The sequence below is a fragment of the Pseudochaenichthys georgianus genome, chromosome 20 (genome assembly GCF_902827115.2).
Source record: "Pseudochaenichthys georgianus chromosome 20, fPseGeo1.2, whole genome shotgun sequence".
Taxonomy (NCBI): domain Eukaryota; kingdom Metazoa; phylum Chordata; class Actinopteri; order Perciformes; family Channichthyidae; genus Pseudochaenichthys; species Pseudochaenichthys georgianus.
Window position 1 is genome coordinate 4,180,025 of NC_047522.1, and position 17,411 is coordinate 4,197,435.

The following is a 17,411-nucleotide window of genomic DNA, read 5'->3' on the forward strand; positions in this document are numbered from 1 at the left end:
GGGGTTTTTGTTTGGTGGGAGACGTGGTAGTCGTGGATGCAGCAGCTGTGTGTGTGTGGAGTGGGGGGGGGGGTGATGAAGCGGGTGTCTGTGTGTGTTTGTGTGAACCCATCACAGGGGGTCGGTTTGCGGTTTGCAAGGTGTTGAAACACGTAGGATATACAGTGGACTTTTAGTGTTCCTCCGCACATACACACATAAACACCCTTATATATACACAATGTACACTATACATGCAGGCTTGGGGAGTAACGGATTACTTGTAACGGGTTTACATAATCAGGATACAAATAAAGTTCACTGAATTCCCTTATACAGTTACATTACAAAACATATGTCATCAGATTACTGTTACATTTCTAGCATTTGGGGATTACTAGCATGTATGTAGTTAAAAAACTAAAAAGAGCATATTGTTTAATCAGAGTTTATTTTATTTTTTGTAAACTGTACTATTATGTAGGCTAAGTGTGAATGTATACGCCAAATTAGGTCAAAATTCTTGTTGTCTTAAATAATGCCTTATTTTTCTCTTTTATTCATTTGTATAGCATTTTATATTGAGGTCATCCAAAAGTAACGTGAAGTAATCAGAATACATTACTTTTACATTTTCCTACTCAGATTAAGTTATTGATTTAATTTGCTTTATAGGTAACTAGTCATTGTAACGGATTACATTATTAAAGTTACCCTCCCAACCCTGTACACTTGCATACTCGTCACCGAAACCAACACCACCCCCCCTCCAAACTCCTTCTTTGGTCGTGAGCTCACTTCAATTTGAAAGGCTCCTTCACTTCTCCCAGTAGATAACCTGCATTTTTTTTAATAGCCCAGAGCCACTCGCCAGCACCCAGAGAGACTCCCCAACCCAGGGCCCAGGAGAGCCCGCACAACAGAGAGAAAAGGAGAACAAAGCCAACCTGCAAAGTCTTAAAAAGTTAAAAGTGTACTTTGATAGCCTCGGCCTACCTATTGCGGCGGCGCTGATCCGACCCCAGGGAGACTGACAGCACCGCAGAGAAAGAGGGAACACAGAGGAGAAGGGGAAGGAGAAGAAGAAGAAGAAGTGGGCCACGGCTACCCCAAACTCTTCTCTTCTTCTATTTTCCATATACACAAGTTTGATTCACTATATGCCGAGATGATGGCTTTTCCAGCACAGCAAGTGCATTGGAATAACAGCAGAACTACTTCCTGCATTAGCATATCTATCTTTGAACAGCACAGTGAGTGAGAGAGATACTGTACCCTGTGCAAAACACAACATTTAAATGTAGCGACTGCACCGAGGGATTTGCACTCGATTCTGAAATTCCTTTTGCAAATCTCCAAGAGCGCGTTGGTATTGCTCGGTGACACATGCCGTATGTTGTGTGCATGTGAGCTGCGGTGGAGATTCCTGAATAAAGAACAGAGATAGCATGAGAATACTGTTCCGCATTTGGGCAGTTTCCTAAAAGTCACAGTAGGCACTTAGTTTACTATAGTACTGTACACTTAGTTTAATACTGGCTGACTGGGAATAATGGTATCTTTCAAACCTTCATCTTTGTTATGGGACCGTTCTGATGCTAACAACGGTGTTACAATGGGCCAGAAACTTAGCTTAGTTTAGCTTAAAGGTGGGGTAGGTACGTTTCAGAAACCGGCTCGAGATACACTTTTTGTTATATTCCATGGAATGCTCTTAACATCCCGATAGCAATGAATATCTGAAGTGCTTTGACAAAAAATCAATAAAAAAATGTCATCTGTGGAAGCCGTAGTACTGTAAAAAGTACAACCAATCCGTTTAGCCAGCCCGGCTAAACGGATTGGATGGCCTACCTGCCTGTCAGCCTCCCATCGGGGCACAAACTTATCTCGTGCCCTCATTGGTCATGTGCGCGTTCGTGTGTGTTGGAGGAGGGGCTCTGTAAGGAAGTGGCAGATTTTTTCCGGTTGTGTATTTTCAAATTCTAGCGATCTCGATCTCGGTTTCTCAAACTTACCTACTCCACCTTTAAGCTAAGTTTCAATGGGGACATCTTTCTGGATTTGAAACCATTGGACAGAATAACATCTTTGAATTGTTTCCACATGGGGAATTTATAGTCATTTAGATAATGAATCAACACTCGGTAAAGGAGAGTTCCTGATGTATGAATGAATAGCCACACCGAGAGACCCAGGAGCTGTTAGGTATAGAAAGCCACTGGGAAAACGCTTGTGACTCAATGTGAGTCTATACAAAGCCCTTCAATAGATGCAGTCTGTGCCTCCAATGTATAACATTCAAATCACATCATCAGTTATTTCCAAAAAATAAAATCCCAGTGATCTTAAATTCTCTAATATCAAATTAATCTAAACTGAAAGTATTTCAAAATCCCCAAAGAGTCTATAACTATCATATTGCTTAAAGAAAATACAATTACAACAAATATTTGTATATTATTCCCTCCTCATTTGATCATCTCATCACTGAATGATGAATCACTCTCCTTAGAAACCAAACGTAAAGTCAAATGTTTCTTAATGAAGCCTTTCAGATATCATGAAACCTGCATGTGGAGAATCATCATTTATGGCTCATCATGAATCACCAATTAAAGAAACTAGGGTCTCATAATTGGGGATCCAATGTGTCGATTTACTGCACTCACTAAACCCGTTGTTGGGTCGTAAATCATTGACCTTAAGTGTCAGAAGGCGCTGTTTGATGAGTGTCAGTGGCGACAATAAGCTCGGAGCGTTCCTCCTTTACAATAGCAGGGGGTGGATGGAACTAGTGTACACACACACACATGCACCCACACACACAAACCTCCTCCTTCCCCCTGTTATTACATTTGCCTGTTACATTTTCTCTAAGGGTTTGATGTAATTAATGGACCAGTTTAGAACGGCCAGCGAGACCCGAGCCGCCGCCGCCGCCGCTCTCCCTGTCCCTGAGGTAAGTCATGAAGGGCCACTCCAGAGGCCCACTGGGGTCCCCTCAGCACCAGGCCAGGCCCTGTCAGTCACATGACCACCCTGGGACCGGGGCCTGTCCATCAGCACTGGAGTGATAGAAAGATGGAGGCAGGGAGGGGACAGTACGCTTTGCTATGAATGCGTGGCTGTGCTCATTACTGCCCATTTACATTTCATCAGCAGGCTAGCTAGCCCTGCACTGTTAGCACCACCGACTCATTAGCACGGGGGGGAAAGCAGGGAGGGGGGAGTGAGGTGTGCAGAGGCCTCAGGCATCCGGGATCTAAAATATACCAGAGGGAGGTTTCAGAAAAAGAGCTAGACAGAGGGAGGGCGGCCATTGTGTGCCTGTGTCTGATCAGATACAACAGAGAGGAAAGGAGGAGGGATTTCGATCGATATGTAATAATGTCCAGCTCTGGCCCTGCCCTTTCCTGGATGAGTAAGAGCATGAGAGCCCCTGTCAGTGGTTGGCTGCATTTACACACAAGCAAATAATCTGCTATTTGCAGTCTCTTTTTCCCTATTCTGTAGAAATATGATGTCACGTTCCAATGAAAACGGTAAATAATATCCAAACCTACTGATTCAGAATCGCAGATGAATTCCAGCATTGTTTTCCTTTTGGTTACGTCTACTGTTAAAGCTAAACAAACCTTAAAAAGAAGAAGAAAAACAGTGGATATTCTTAGCCAGGATCTATTTCTACCAAGACAATAAACACATATTCCTGTACTGTATGTCCAGGCAGCAATGATGAGGGAAATCGTGATGGATGGGTGAGGGTACATGGGGGTCAGTCATAGAAATTCCTCTAAACTTCACGAAAAGGAGAGACAGGGAGAGAAAGATAGAAAGATGTGGGGGGGGGGGGGGGTGCAGAGATAGAGGAGATGTATAACAGGATATGAGATTAAATACAGTATGTCTGCCCTCTTCTGGTCACCACCGCCACCATCCCCACTGGCGGGAGGGGGTGGTTGTGGATGGGAGGGGGGAGATGCAAAAGGCAGGGGGGTAGAGATGTAGAGGAGGAGGTGATAAAAGGTGAGACAAAATATATACTGTTTCTGGCACATATAAAACTGAATTGTGTAAAAACACAAAAAGCAATTTCCAATACCATTCCCTATCTTGTGTAACCCTCATCAACACAATTAAAACGGTTTGTTTGTGCTGTGGTTATTATCCTATTCCCTTGTCATACCCACGAAGAAATTATAATTTCATATTACGTACCTCATTTACTGTTAATATTAATCCAATATCATACGAAATGACATTTCCGAGTGACTAAAAAGTCCAAGATATTCAGAATGTAATTAACAGTGCTGCCATATCCTGCTATTTTCATGATTATTAAACCAATGAGTACGGGCTAAAAAGAAAATAACCAAATGGAAACGCTTTGCCACTGTTTCTTGACTGACAGCATTGTTTCTAATCTCATTAGCGACAGGAAATTGACTGCAAATGATGAGTGCGCGTTCCTAATATTGCTAATTTACTTTGGCGCGCCGGGTGTTTTCTCCAGCACCAGGTGTGTGTTTGGTAGCTATAATTGCAACGGCTCTGACAAAAGGACAGTGAATTGAATGTAAACTCGGTGCGATGTGTGCGTGTGTGTGCGTGTGTATGTGTGTAGGCAGTCTCTGTGTGTGTGTGATGTGAGTCCACACACTCAGGTTTATACATAAATGTGTGTTTAAGTCCTCTTGGGGCCTACCTCTGCCTCCAGGTGCTTTTGGGGCAGGTGTGTAGCCAACAGGCAGCAGTGAAGGCTAGTTAGCCAACTCAGAGGTGAAAGGTGCAGTCTTAGAAGAGCTAGTTAGTGCTAGGCAGGATTAAGCGCTTTATGTCAATAGCAGATGACTCCTCATTCTTCTCTGCTGGTTCAGGTTTGTTTGGGAAAAATTCAAAAATTGGTCCCAGTGAGGTGCACACATGTTGTGGTTCTATGTAGGCCTGAGGCACCAATCTGAGGCAATGGGCTTTAGATGGGAAAATATGGGGAAATGATAATACTGTTTCTTTCCTCGCATTATTTTTCACACTATTCTAAATGAATTGCTCTGATTTTACATCCTGTTTAGGGTCAATACATGACATCTCAAATGTAATATGAACCTAGAATTGCACATTAATCAGGAAAGTAATACTAAGCCTGTTTTAGCCTACATTTTCAAACAAATACTAGTGCTGAAATAATTGTACTTATGTTTGAACTCGTATCGTTTTCATTCATGTCAGTTTCAGTGTAATGTCTCCTCGGCCGCTGTAAAAGAGATGTCAATGCTGTTGTGACATATGGGTAAATAAAGATTAAATCTGAACGGAAAATATTGATTTGGTACCGGGCTTATTTCTGAGAGTACATGTCTGATGTGATACGAGTCTCTGTGCCAGGAAGTAGCAGCGGGTGTGTTTGTGTTGTTCCATGCTTTACTATGTTTTTTGATACCGTGCCAGTGTGTGTGTAAGTGTGCCAGTGGAATGAGTTCGCCCACCTGCTTTTGTGTTGATCTGACTGTTTGTGTGATCATATGTGCACTGTACATGTCGGGCCGATTGTGCATGTATTCCCTGCTCTCTCTCTGTGTGTGTGTGTGTGTGTGTGTGTGTGTGTGTGTGTGTGTGTGTGTGTGTGTGTGTGTGTGTGTGTGTGTGTGTGTGTGTGTGTGTGTGTGTGTGTGTGTGTGTGTGTGTGTGTGTGTGTGTGTGTGTGTGTGTGTGTGTGTGTGTGTGTGTGTGTGTGTGTGTGTGTGTGTGTGTGTGTGTGTGTGTGTGTGTGTGTGTGTGTGTGTGTGTGTGTGTGTGTGTGTGTGTGTGTGTGTTCCCTTGGGCTTTCAGTGTAAGCCTTCGTGGCTGGCCTTGTGCTCCTCATCAGACTCTGTGTCTGGGGGCATGGCTGTAGGGTGGGCCTCCACCGTGGGGACCCTGGGACCAATGTGGGACAATCACTGCTGCCTCATAGCTGAGAGGGAGATACAGACACACACTGCATGGATAAAAAGAGGGAGAAAAGAGCATGGATTCTGTTTGCTCCCCCATTTTTGTCCTTTTTTTTCTTATTACTCCTCTCCATCCTTTTCGACCTAATCCCTACTTCCTCAGCAAGGATTTTCACAAGATATCACCTTTCAGGAGATTGTGTGTGTGTGTGTGTGTGTGTGTGTGTGTGTGTGTGTGTGTGTGTGTGTGTGTGTGTGTGTGTGTGTGTGTGTGTGTGTGTGTGTGTGTGTGTGTGTGTGTGTGTGTGTGTGTGTGTGTGTGTGTGTGTGTGTGTGTGTGTGTGTGTGTGTGTGTGTGTGTGTGTGTGTGTGTGTGTGTGTGTGTGTGTGTGTGTGTGTGTGTGTGTGTGTGTGTGTGTGTGTATTTTAAGGGAATCTTCTGTCAACACTTCCTCATCTCACCGGTCACATGATCTCAGTTTGTGACACAGCAAGGAAGGCTTTTTTATGAAAGCACTTCCGGAAGGAGAACTTTACCATTGACAAATAAAATAAAAACAAAATATAAATATATGTATTTCTTATTGACATATACTGTATGTCACTTAAATTACTGGTTTATTTTACAAACAGTTTTTAACATTAGAATTGTACAAATACAATATCATAATTGCCAAAGTTTCCTACATTTTTTAAATCATAAATTAATAGAAATATTTGTGTTTTTATTCGATTAGTAATGCAACATTTATTGTCGTTAAGGTTATAGTAATTTCCTCCTACTCAAGGTGTAATGAATAACATCTACACACTGTACACACTGTGTATTGAGGCCAAACATCACATAAATCACTGTTAAATGTGGGTTTCTTTTAGCTTACTAGTGTTTTGTATTGTTTTTACGTCATAGAGGAGAGTTTTTCAGTCGGTGGCTTCTGATCTGGTTTCATTGTCTCGTGTATTACATTTGTTTCATGTCCTGTCTGTTTTTATGTTTATGCTATGTTTTTATACAGTTGTTGATGTACAGCACTTTGTTCAACTCTGTTGTTTTTAAATGTGCTATATAAATAAAATGGATTGGATAAGTAAGGACTCACCTGGTAATTCTCCCAAAAATAAAAGTACAAATATTTTACAAATTAGTAGGTCTTCCCATTTGTCAGGATGAGGACTCAAAATAATGATGTTATTTAAGTTGTGCAACATATAATCAAGGTCTTATGAACAAATGTTAAACTTCTATTCACTTACAGTTGTGTTGTTTATTAAATGATGGTCTACAGGTAATTGTTCTTAATCTCTAGCATGAGAAATGATAGACTCTTGTTGCTAATGACGTGCTACGCAAACAAGGTAATAATGCAGGTTAATCAGGCCCGCATTATTTTGTATTAGCTTTGTTTACTCAGACTGCAGGGGTTGGTTTCATCTCAATAACAAGAGCTCAAACTCAATGCCCTGGCAATTGCTGAAATCCACAAACTTCAATTAAACCGCACAAACTTCTTGCCAAAAAAGTGTTTTGTAATATGATAGTTAATATTGTGAAGCAAAGCCATAAAACAATTGAAACCCGATATGTAAAATGATTGCCGTGCATTATACAAGCTGTCATTGTGTGAAAGATGACAATAATTCTATAACACGACTGTCTCAATATTCCCCCTCATTCCGTGACCTCATTTAATCATCTGCCTTCTCAGTGTCAGTCCTTTGTTATGTTTTGGACGTCGCATTTGTTGTTGCTCTTTGACTTTTGAAAGTGTTTCAAAAGTTACACAATTACAAAGCTCTGCTCTCTGACACATGACAGATTCAACCGCACTCTCATCAATTCTCCTTTGCGCCGCTCCCTGCTGCCTGCACAATGGATTAAAAATCTCAACCTGGTGACTTCACCGATATCGCGTTACCTGTTCGCTTCCTTCAATGGGAAGAGAAGTAGATTTCACCTTTGACCCCAAAGGTTCTCTTGACAGGTGTCACACACCAAGCTAGGCAAGGCTTAACTTCATGCATAGCGCTTTGTTTCCTAAAGCAAAACGGCTTGAAATGCATGCAATGATTCTAAACACGTGGGAAAATGTAGCATTGTGCATTTTCCCACGTGTGTACAATCAAACATTTAGGGACATTGGAATATAAAAATTTTCCGAAATGTTGCTAAGTCTAATGTAATGTTATCTAGTTGGCAGATGTTATTACCCAAAGATAAAGCTAGGCTAGCCGTCTTCCCCTGCTTCAACTATTGATGCTAAGCTAATGGCAAATGGCTGTTACTTTACATTTAATGGATAATAGAGGTATGATAACCCTGTCTCATAGCAAAAAAAGTGTCAAACTATTGCTTTAAAGCCTGGCTTAATGAATAAGGGATGAAATATCACTTATTTACCACGTATGCATGTGTGAATGTGACCAGTATCGCCCTAATAGCATCCCAGCTGAGTGACGCAGCAGGAGTTCCTCCATGCTCTGTCTTGTCAGAGAGAGAGGGATGAGAGGCAGCAGGGAGTGTGTGAGTGTGTATGCACGCATGCATGTGAGGAAGTAGGTAGGAGTGGGGGTGTAGTGGTGAAGGGGGTCAGCGAGATGGAAGAACTCAAAAGACAGAAGGGTGTGTGTCATGTGCCATAACGGCGACCGCTCATCTGCTTCTGGACGATGGCAAAGAGACAGCGGAGACGGAGACAGACAAACGGACAGAAGGAGAGGGAAGGAGAGAAGGAGGGATGATCAAAAGGATTGCAGCCATAATGATGAGGCGTCTGACTGGAAGGACGCTGTCTCCATCCAGTTTGCTCTCATCAATGTCAACGCGTCTCTGACAGACACGGCACGCAGGAGATGGACGCCTTGCACTCGCACTCCTGCATGCCCACACATTTCAACATTTCATCATGGTGTCAAATACAAAGCTAACGATGGCTAATGCAAATCAGTCGTGTGAAGTGGTTTAACTTCACCTTCTAGTATTAGCTAAGCCCACTAATGATACCAAAAAAGTGGCAGGTACTATCCACATGTTCTTCTTATGGAAAATCACAATAATGAAAGTCCAGTTGAGGTTAAGTCAATGGAAATGCTGAATAACATTCATTTTCCATTTTTATGTTAAGGCATAGTGTATAATATATATTTTTCATGTTGAATTATTCATACATTAATGTAGTGTAACCTTAAATGATGTTCTTTATTATGTGTGGGGCCCTAAAATGTTCATAACGTGTAGCAAAATGTAGAATAGTTGGTGAATTGAGGGTTAGATCTGTCACTCAATAGGTTGTCTATCCTAATACTGTAAATACATCCTTAATTGTTTACATCTAGTTCCAGTTCGTTTTTGAAAAATGTACCTGTTTTGTTGACCCACTTTGTGTTGCAGTAACCAGATACTCTCTGTTGGGATGACACAACACAGTATCTTTCACCTGATCCTCAAATCCATGTCAATAGGTTTAGATGTCTGGAAATCCCCGTCACCTCACACTGTCATGTATACCTGTGGCACATTTTGCACACATCCCTACTGTTACACACACTTCTGAGTGAAAGCAATTGTTAAGGATAAGTCCCTGGGATACAAGGTGTGTTGGGTTAAAGAGTACACTGCAAACGCAATGCAAAACATATTAGTGATACTGACACATCTTTCCTCAAGCAAGTATTTTAATAAGCAATATATCTGGAATATGTATATTGAATGCTACAGAAACACGATTTTACTGGGGAATATTTTTGTCCAAGACACTGCATTATATAATATAAGTTATATTTTTCATGTTGAATTATTCATATATGTTCGGAGTGTAACTTTAAATGATGTCATTATTTAATATGTATACGAAACTGGGGACCTACAATTTGTTCAGAACCTGTTGTAAAATGTAGAAGAAAAAAAGTAATTGAACTTATTTGGTTCATCGTCATGTGCTTGGGACTACTATGGTAAATCAAAAATACAGCCTAACACTGACACTGAATGGTGTTTTATTAGCTTAAGTGAATAAGTTGTGGAGTATCAACTCAACCTGCTTAGATGCAGGCTGTTTAACCTCAACAGCTTTTAAGAGGAGATTTCCAGCTCTGATAGGCACCGTCAATAAAGCGCGCTCCCATAATGAAGTGCTGTTTAGCATTAGCCATTCATAGCTTCAAGTGGGAAGCATAACATCCCATGGGTCGCTTTCACTCTTGAACCACAATAATGGCACTTTCATTTAACCCCTTAATATATGTTAATCCAGGGATGTCAATGGGTTCTCTTAACAATCCCGCGCAGGCCGAGAGGCCGGCGAGGAATGAGCCGAACACAGACAAAGGCTGGCTTAAAAGACGGCCCTGATATTTGATTTAATAAGAGAGCCTTCCTTAAAACAAAGGCACATTGTTGGCTCTTGGCTCTGCGTGCTATGTTTGGTGTGTGTGATGGAGAGGGGGCTGCGTGCATGTGTGTGTGTGAGTGTTTGAGTTGTATCCTCCCACTTGCTGGTCTGCCCAGGCCTTAGTTGGTTTCACCTCTCCTGGCTGGCGTGCCAGTTTGGGAGACTCAAACGGGTTTAAAGACATGGTGGGTAGAGGGAAAGTGATGAATATTTAGGGCCCATTGAAATGAAAATCTCAGCAGTCCCCTGGAGACCGGGGCTTAGAAGTCATCGCCGAAGGGATCTCCATCTGCTTTACCTTCGCTACTATCTATAATAATAATAATAATAATAACAATAATAATGGGTTTAATTTATAACGCACTTCATATTTTTGTTCAAATTCCGAAGTGCTAAATTACATAGGTCCTTGGGAAGACACATGGTGGTTTTCATAACTAAGTGCAAAGCTATGCATATGCTGTTTGCGTGAATGTGTGTGTGTTTATGTTTATTGTAGTGTTTCATATAGACCTGGGTGGTGCCTTGCTTTGACACAGGCAGCCCGCAATTCAGGACCTTGGGGCATGCCGGCTTCACTGAGGGGGAAGTGAGACATATTCACTGAGACCGAATCAGCCTCAATCTGGCCTTAGAGAACTATGCATACCCCTGACCCAACAACACCCCACCCACAAACACAGGTTGTGAGTTATGTACTTGTACAAGGCCTATTATTTAGCTATTTTACCGCATAGTTAGACTCCAATACAAACCACTTCCAACAGATGATGGTAGTGTTAATGAGGCAGGTGCTTCAATCAAATCAAACCTCCCACCACGACCCCCCTCGCTGAATCCTTAACTGCCTGTACACTGGCTGTTTATTCAGACATTGATACATAATGACGAAACACAGGTTCAGAAGACTGGCTGTTAGACAAAATCACCCAGACATGATGAAAGGACGATGAAACAGACGATTTAAGAGGCTTTGGATTAACTGTATATTCAAGACTTCCCAGACACCTGCAGTAATACCTGCTTTCCCTGAGAAGTGCGGAGGTGTTTGCAAGAGCAGCATTTGGACTGATATCTTTGTTTCGCTCCATCTAAAACCGAGACACAGTTTGAAAGACGACAGACATGATACATACAGGCAGACGGATTGAGTTCTAAAGGAAACGTTTTGCTTTGAAAAGCAAACGGAGGGATGGATGGGGGTACTGTGAGCTCTTTGTACAGCGCAGTACATGTTTGACTGCCAGCTGAGAAGGTTCTGCAGTTTCCATCCAGCTGCTTTTGAGTTGTCTTGGCTAGTATCAATGGACTAAATCAAAAACAATAATAAAACCACATCCTTAGAAGTCCTTCACTTCATTTTGATGGAAGCAGTGTTTGAAGATCTCCTCACAGCCTTAATTTGACATGAAATGAATAAAAACTATCAAGTACAGTCAGTGGTGGATTGTAACAAAGTACATTTACTCAAGTACTGTACTTAAGTAAAACATTGAGGTACTTTACTTGATTACTTTCACATTATGCTACTCCACTACATTTCAGAGGCAAATGTTGGACTTTTTATTCCACTACATTTATTTTACAGATTTAGCTACTTACTTCTTTGAGGATTTCCATTATAAAAACAAATTATGAATGAATGTATACAATTATTATGTATTATTAAAGGTTAAGCTACCCAGTAGTATACAAATAAATCCAAATAAACCCCAAATGTAGCAAGTGCAACACGTGCTGTATCAATAATAACAATACTATTATTGAAATATATGATGCTTGAATCGGCCGGGCCATTCTGCAAAATGAGTACTTTCAAGTATATTCTGATGCCAATACTTTTGTACTTTTACTTAAGTACCCATTTTAATTAGTATGTTTACACTGACTGAGGTATTGCTACTTTCCCCTAAGTAAATAATCGGAGTACTTCTTCGCCCTCTGAGTACAGTCAGGAAAGACGCTGTTCTGAGTCAACATGCTTGCTGTGGGACTTTGAAAAGCACAGAACTTTTGAAATGTTGACATGTAGGTATTTATCACTCTGATAGTAAATGGCCGTAGTGTAACTCTGACGAGGCATTGGCAGTTTTTCGTTTCAGTTGGGTTTTTTTCTTCAGTGAGCCAGGGGGCATGTGGCCAATGTGAAGGGCCTTGTGTTGGCCCGCTCTGCCAGACACGGGCCATCCCAGGTCACAACACTCCACAACCAATCTGTGTCATCACCGCCACATTCTCCCACTCTCCTGACAACGTGTTACACCCCCTCACCCCAATCCAGCGTCCTACCCCCCTTTCCCCTTTAATCCCCACTCACGTTCTCCTTTCATCCATTCCTTTATCCTCCTCATCGCCCTCCTTTATTTTTGTAACCCACTCCTCCCAATTCACTATTTTATCCCCTCCCAAAACCTCCTCTTCCTCTTTTTTTCCAGTATCTCATCCCTCTTCCTGTTCTCATGACTCTCCCCATTTCCTCATGCTCTTGCTATTCCTCCTCTCTCTCCCTACTCCATCCCCTCCCATTCTGCAGCGCTCTCCTCACATCAGAAAGTGTTGGATTTTGACATCTGCCTTCAGGAGCAGTGACCCATGAAGTAATTAGAGGAGGAATCTCGCCTTCTCCTTCTCCCTCCCCTCCCTTCCCCTCCATCTTCTCCGCTCTCTGTCTGCTCTGAGCCGAGGATCATATAAAAAGCTGGTTATGTTTACTCCCTGATCCATCTAATTTCTGTAACGAGGGCCGAGCGGGGCCTCATCTCCTTACCGCGCCACGCTTAAGCCAAGGCGTTGGGCTGGAGAGGCGCCTCGGGCCCCCGCCACACCGCTCAGCCGCGGAGACGAGACTGGGACCTAACCGGATTAACTCCAACCAGCACAGGTGGAGGGACCCTGCTTCAAACACACATGCATACATGTGCACACAGATGCAACTTTACACCACTTAATGTATCATCAAAAAAGTGCTGGGATGAGACGTCTATGTGATTATGTGTGTGTGTGCGTGCGTGCGTGCGTGCGTGTGTGCGTGTGTGTGTGTGTGTGTGTGTGTGTGTGTGTGTGTGTGTGTGTGTGTGTGTGTGTGTGTGTGTGTGTGTGTGTGTGTGTGTGTGTGTGTGTGTGTGTGTGTGTGTGTGTGTGTGTGTGTGTGTGTGTTTGTTTGTGCGTGTGTAATGTGTGTGCTGCAGAGAAAATATATAAAGTAAAAACTTCAGCTGCTGCAATATGAGATGAGAGAACACAATTATGAATTGCTGCGGAGCTTACGGCCACTCCGGTGATAACTCTCAAGTGCTGTGGTATCAAATTGCCGAAGCATACTCACACACACATAAACCCCCCCCGCACAATTGAAAATATTTGCCCCTGGATTGTAATATGTAGGCTAAGAGTTGATGTATAATGCAACAAAGAGAAGTCTGAAGGCCATTCGAAAACATGACAGGCTTGGATGTCAAATGTTTTGCTGGGCATCATTAGAGTGTTTTTCCATGTCCTAATTCACAGATTATTCATTTAGAAAAGTCTTGAGGGACTTTTCCGGTTGCTTTGAATCAGAGCTGCTGGTAAACATGGTTCAATATGCCTCATGTCAGTGCATTGTGCACTGCAGTGTTTATCTCTGTAAGAAAACTTCATTCAAAATCACAAACTACCACCCATTAAGATAAACCTCACGTTGAAACCTCATCACGAAGGGGAAAGCCAATCAAAACAGAAAGATACAGTAATATGTATGTTTGAACCAGGCTCTATGGATACTGTTGCAGACAGAGGGTGGACACATTTGCTGCATCACAGGCAGTATGAGAAAAGAAGAAGAGCTTTGTGAACATTAAAGCATAGACACAGAAACATGAAACCTGAACATTACCATAACAGGCTCTTTAAAGGTAACCATTTAGGGTTAGGGTATCCAGATTGAAGCCTGTCTATTGGCGAGAGCATTGGAATGGTTAGGGTTATTCTAGTAACTATACTATCACAGAGCCATTTAGAGAGCATTACCATTGACAGTGTGGGACAGTGTCTTCACTCTTCATGTCCATCATGCGAGGTTCAAGGTGTTCCGTTTCTTCCTGCTGTGATCCAGAAACGGTTGGCATGGCTAACACAAGTGTGTGTCTCAGTGTGTCCCTTCCTGTGCCCGTTCTCCTTACAGCTTTAGGCCAAAGACACTGGCCAGAGCAAGGCCACTCTAACCCAATTGGACCATCAATTACTACTGATTAGCCTCAAAGTAGCATCTGTCTCAGGAAGCATTTAACCAATACATTCTCCATGGTGGCATACGGCAACAGAATTAACTGTCATATGTCACCGTGGTTTAATAAGGTTATACATTTTGGACATGCTCAAAAGCTTATGGTTTGGCTAATGGAATGACAGCACAATCCAACAGGGCACCTGGCTGTTGCAGTTCTGCATGTCTGTTTTTCATTAATGCTAAGAAACATGAATTCAATTTGATGCAACAAAGTCACATGTTTCCAAATAGTGAAATAAAATGACAGCTAAATCTGTATTTAGCAGCCTTTACATCACTTAGGAAAAAAAGCAAATAAGATTTTAACTACTGTCACTGCCTAGATTTAGCAGCGACTCAAAGTGCCACCTGAAGAAAAAGTCTGTTCTTTATGAAACAACAAAACAGTTCAAAATGGTGAGATTGTATTTACCTCGTAAAGAGGGGAGCTGGGAGGATACCCAGGAGAATAGGTGTCAGTCAAGCCTATGGAGTTGGTAAAACAATCTGTCAATGTGATCGTGTGTGCGGCTGTGTGTGCGTGTGCGTGCGTGTGTGTGCGCGCGTGTTGGTAAAACAATCTGTCAGTGTTTTGACAGCCATGTCACACACCGGGGATCAGTCTCCGGGGATCCTGCGATGAAAACTCCTGATTACCCCTCTATGCATGATTCCTATATTTAACCCCGGCAACCGTGACTTACGCGTATTACGGATGACTTGCTTCGCGGGGGGAAATAGTTTTTGCAGCAGGTGCGGAGGGTCGTACGAGGCACGCAGAAAAAAGTTTTCCAAGGTGACACGAGGCACAGTGGTGTAGCAGTGAATTCCTTTGCCATCTGTCTATCATTAAGGTAAGTTGTTTGGAAACGGCGTCGCTCTGGCACAGTGAATAAGTCATTTAGTCAAACAAAGGAATCAGACAAAAGACGAGGCTTTGAATATAGATGTACAAGAGCCTGGATCTATATTAACACATTAGGAAGGATGCTGTTAATAATGCAGGTTTATTTACAGAGGGGATACAAAACAGTCTTACACCATTGACCAATGAGCAGGTCCACTGCAGCTATTGGAGGTCAAGTGCCTTGCTCAAGGGTATCTCTTCAGCAATTGTTGAGGGAGGGGAGTGTATTTCTTAAACTACAAGTTGGGAAGTAAAATGGTTCAATGGCCACTTTCTGAGTGCTGGTAAGTTTCCTTGAGACTCGGACGCACGATGAGGATACATTTCTCAAATTTCCATTACGGCCTGAGAGCGAGCCTGATGTAGAGTTGTAATGGTTCAGTAGGGGATGCACAGAGTAATATACAACCTCATGTGCTGCACTCTGTGGTGGTTTTCTCTTCTGTGTGTTAATGGCAGTGGCAGGGTGACATAACATAACTCTTGATTTATAAGGCTATTTGAAATGCCATCGCTCGCGGGGCTGTACCCATAGAGCAGGCGGGGGGATCGCTGACAGCTCACTGACTGCGGGATGGTGAGACAGAAACGCCTGGTGTGTCTGTCTGTGGAGCTCTGCCTCCTTATCTTTTGTTCCGTCTCATCTGCTTCGTACAATCTTCTGCACAACTCTCGTCTTGCTCTCCTACTTTCTGTGCACCTTTCTTCCATCCGTTGTGGTGAAAAAGGGTCGTAGCACCGTGGGACTTTTACAAACACTCCTCAGCACCCATCAATTTCCAAAAGACACACTCACTGTGGTGGGAACTTGTACTTTTGGTCACAAAAGAAGCTATAGCTCTTCAGTTCTGAAAAAATGCCAGCAGCCTAATAGCGATATCCTTTCACATCACCTGCTGTCAGCTACAGGGCATTTTTGTAAATGTTGTAATGCATAAGCCTGGCATTAAGCTGATTGAATGTGACATGTTCATATAAGCAATTTGGGTATTGTTAGCAAAATGAGCCAAGTAATAGCTGAAATGAGGGGTGGGGTGGGGTGTAGGTTGAGGTCAGGACCCGGAGGTGTGCGCAGGTATGAGAATAATGTGTTTAGAGACACACACCTGCTTAGCCCCCGGGACTCAGGTAGTGGAGACAAGAGTGAAAGCAATCCTTTAAGAGCAGTTTAAATGCTATGTAATTATCAGATTGTGTAAGTGTAGCCGTGCAACAAATCCGCAGACAATGGTTATTTCATATTTGCTGTTCGTTCTACTAAAATATCTAGCCAAAAGTCAATTAATGGTAGTTGCACAAATAAACACAACATGAACTTCCTGTCTTTACAGGAAACAATTGTACACGTTTAAAAAAAATCATAGCTTTGATTAAAAATACTACGAAGGGGCACAATCCTAAACCTAACCCTAACGCAAGTACAGGTTGATGATTAACGAACAATGTCTTCCAGGAAGGTGTATTTGGACCCATCGATACACCGCAAAGTCCTCACTAAATTGACTTTATTGCTCTTACAACTTCCTGGTTCGCAATTACTCGGAATACATGTGATCATATTTTACAGAAAATACACACCACAATGCCGCCTGAGGTGTGTGTACTTGCGGTAAAAACATGGACAGGGGAATTTTAAAGGGCGTCACATGAGAAGTCGCACTGTGAGACGCCAAATCTTTGTAGCAGCTAAGACAAAAGCCCAGGTGGGGTCCGCCATTGTGATGCACATAAGTGGACATATATGATACCTGCATGTAAGCTCTTTCACATTACCGGAGACATTTTGGATACTAACTGCTGTAACGCGATCACTGAAAAATAGTAGGGAACACAATATGAGACACAAGCAGGTTTGACTGGGTGGGAACTGAAGTAGGATCAGTGCTCGGTCGGGGAATTCCTGAAAGAAATCTCTACACTGTCAAACAGGCTTGGGTGTTTGTGTATTTAGGTATGTT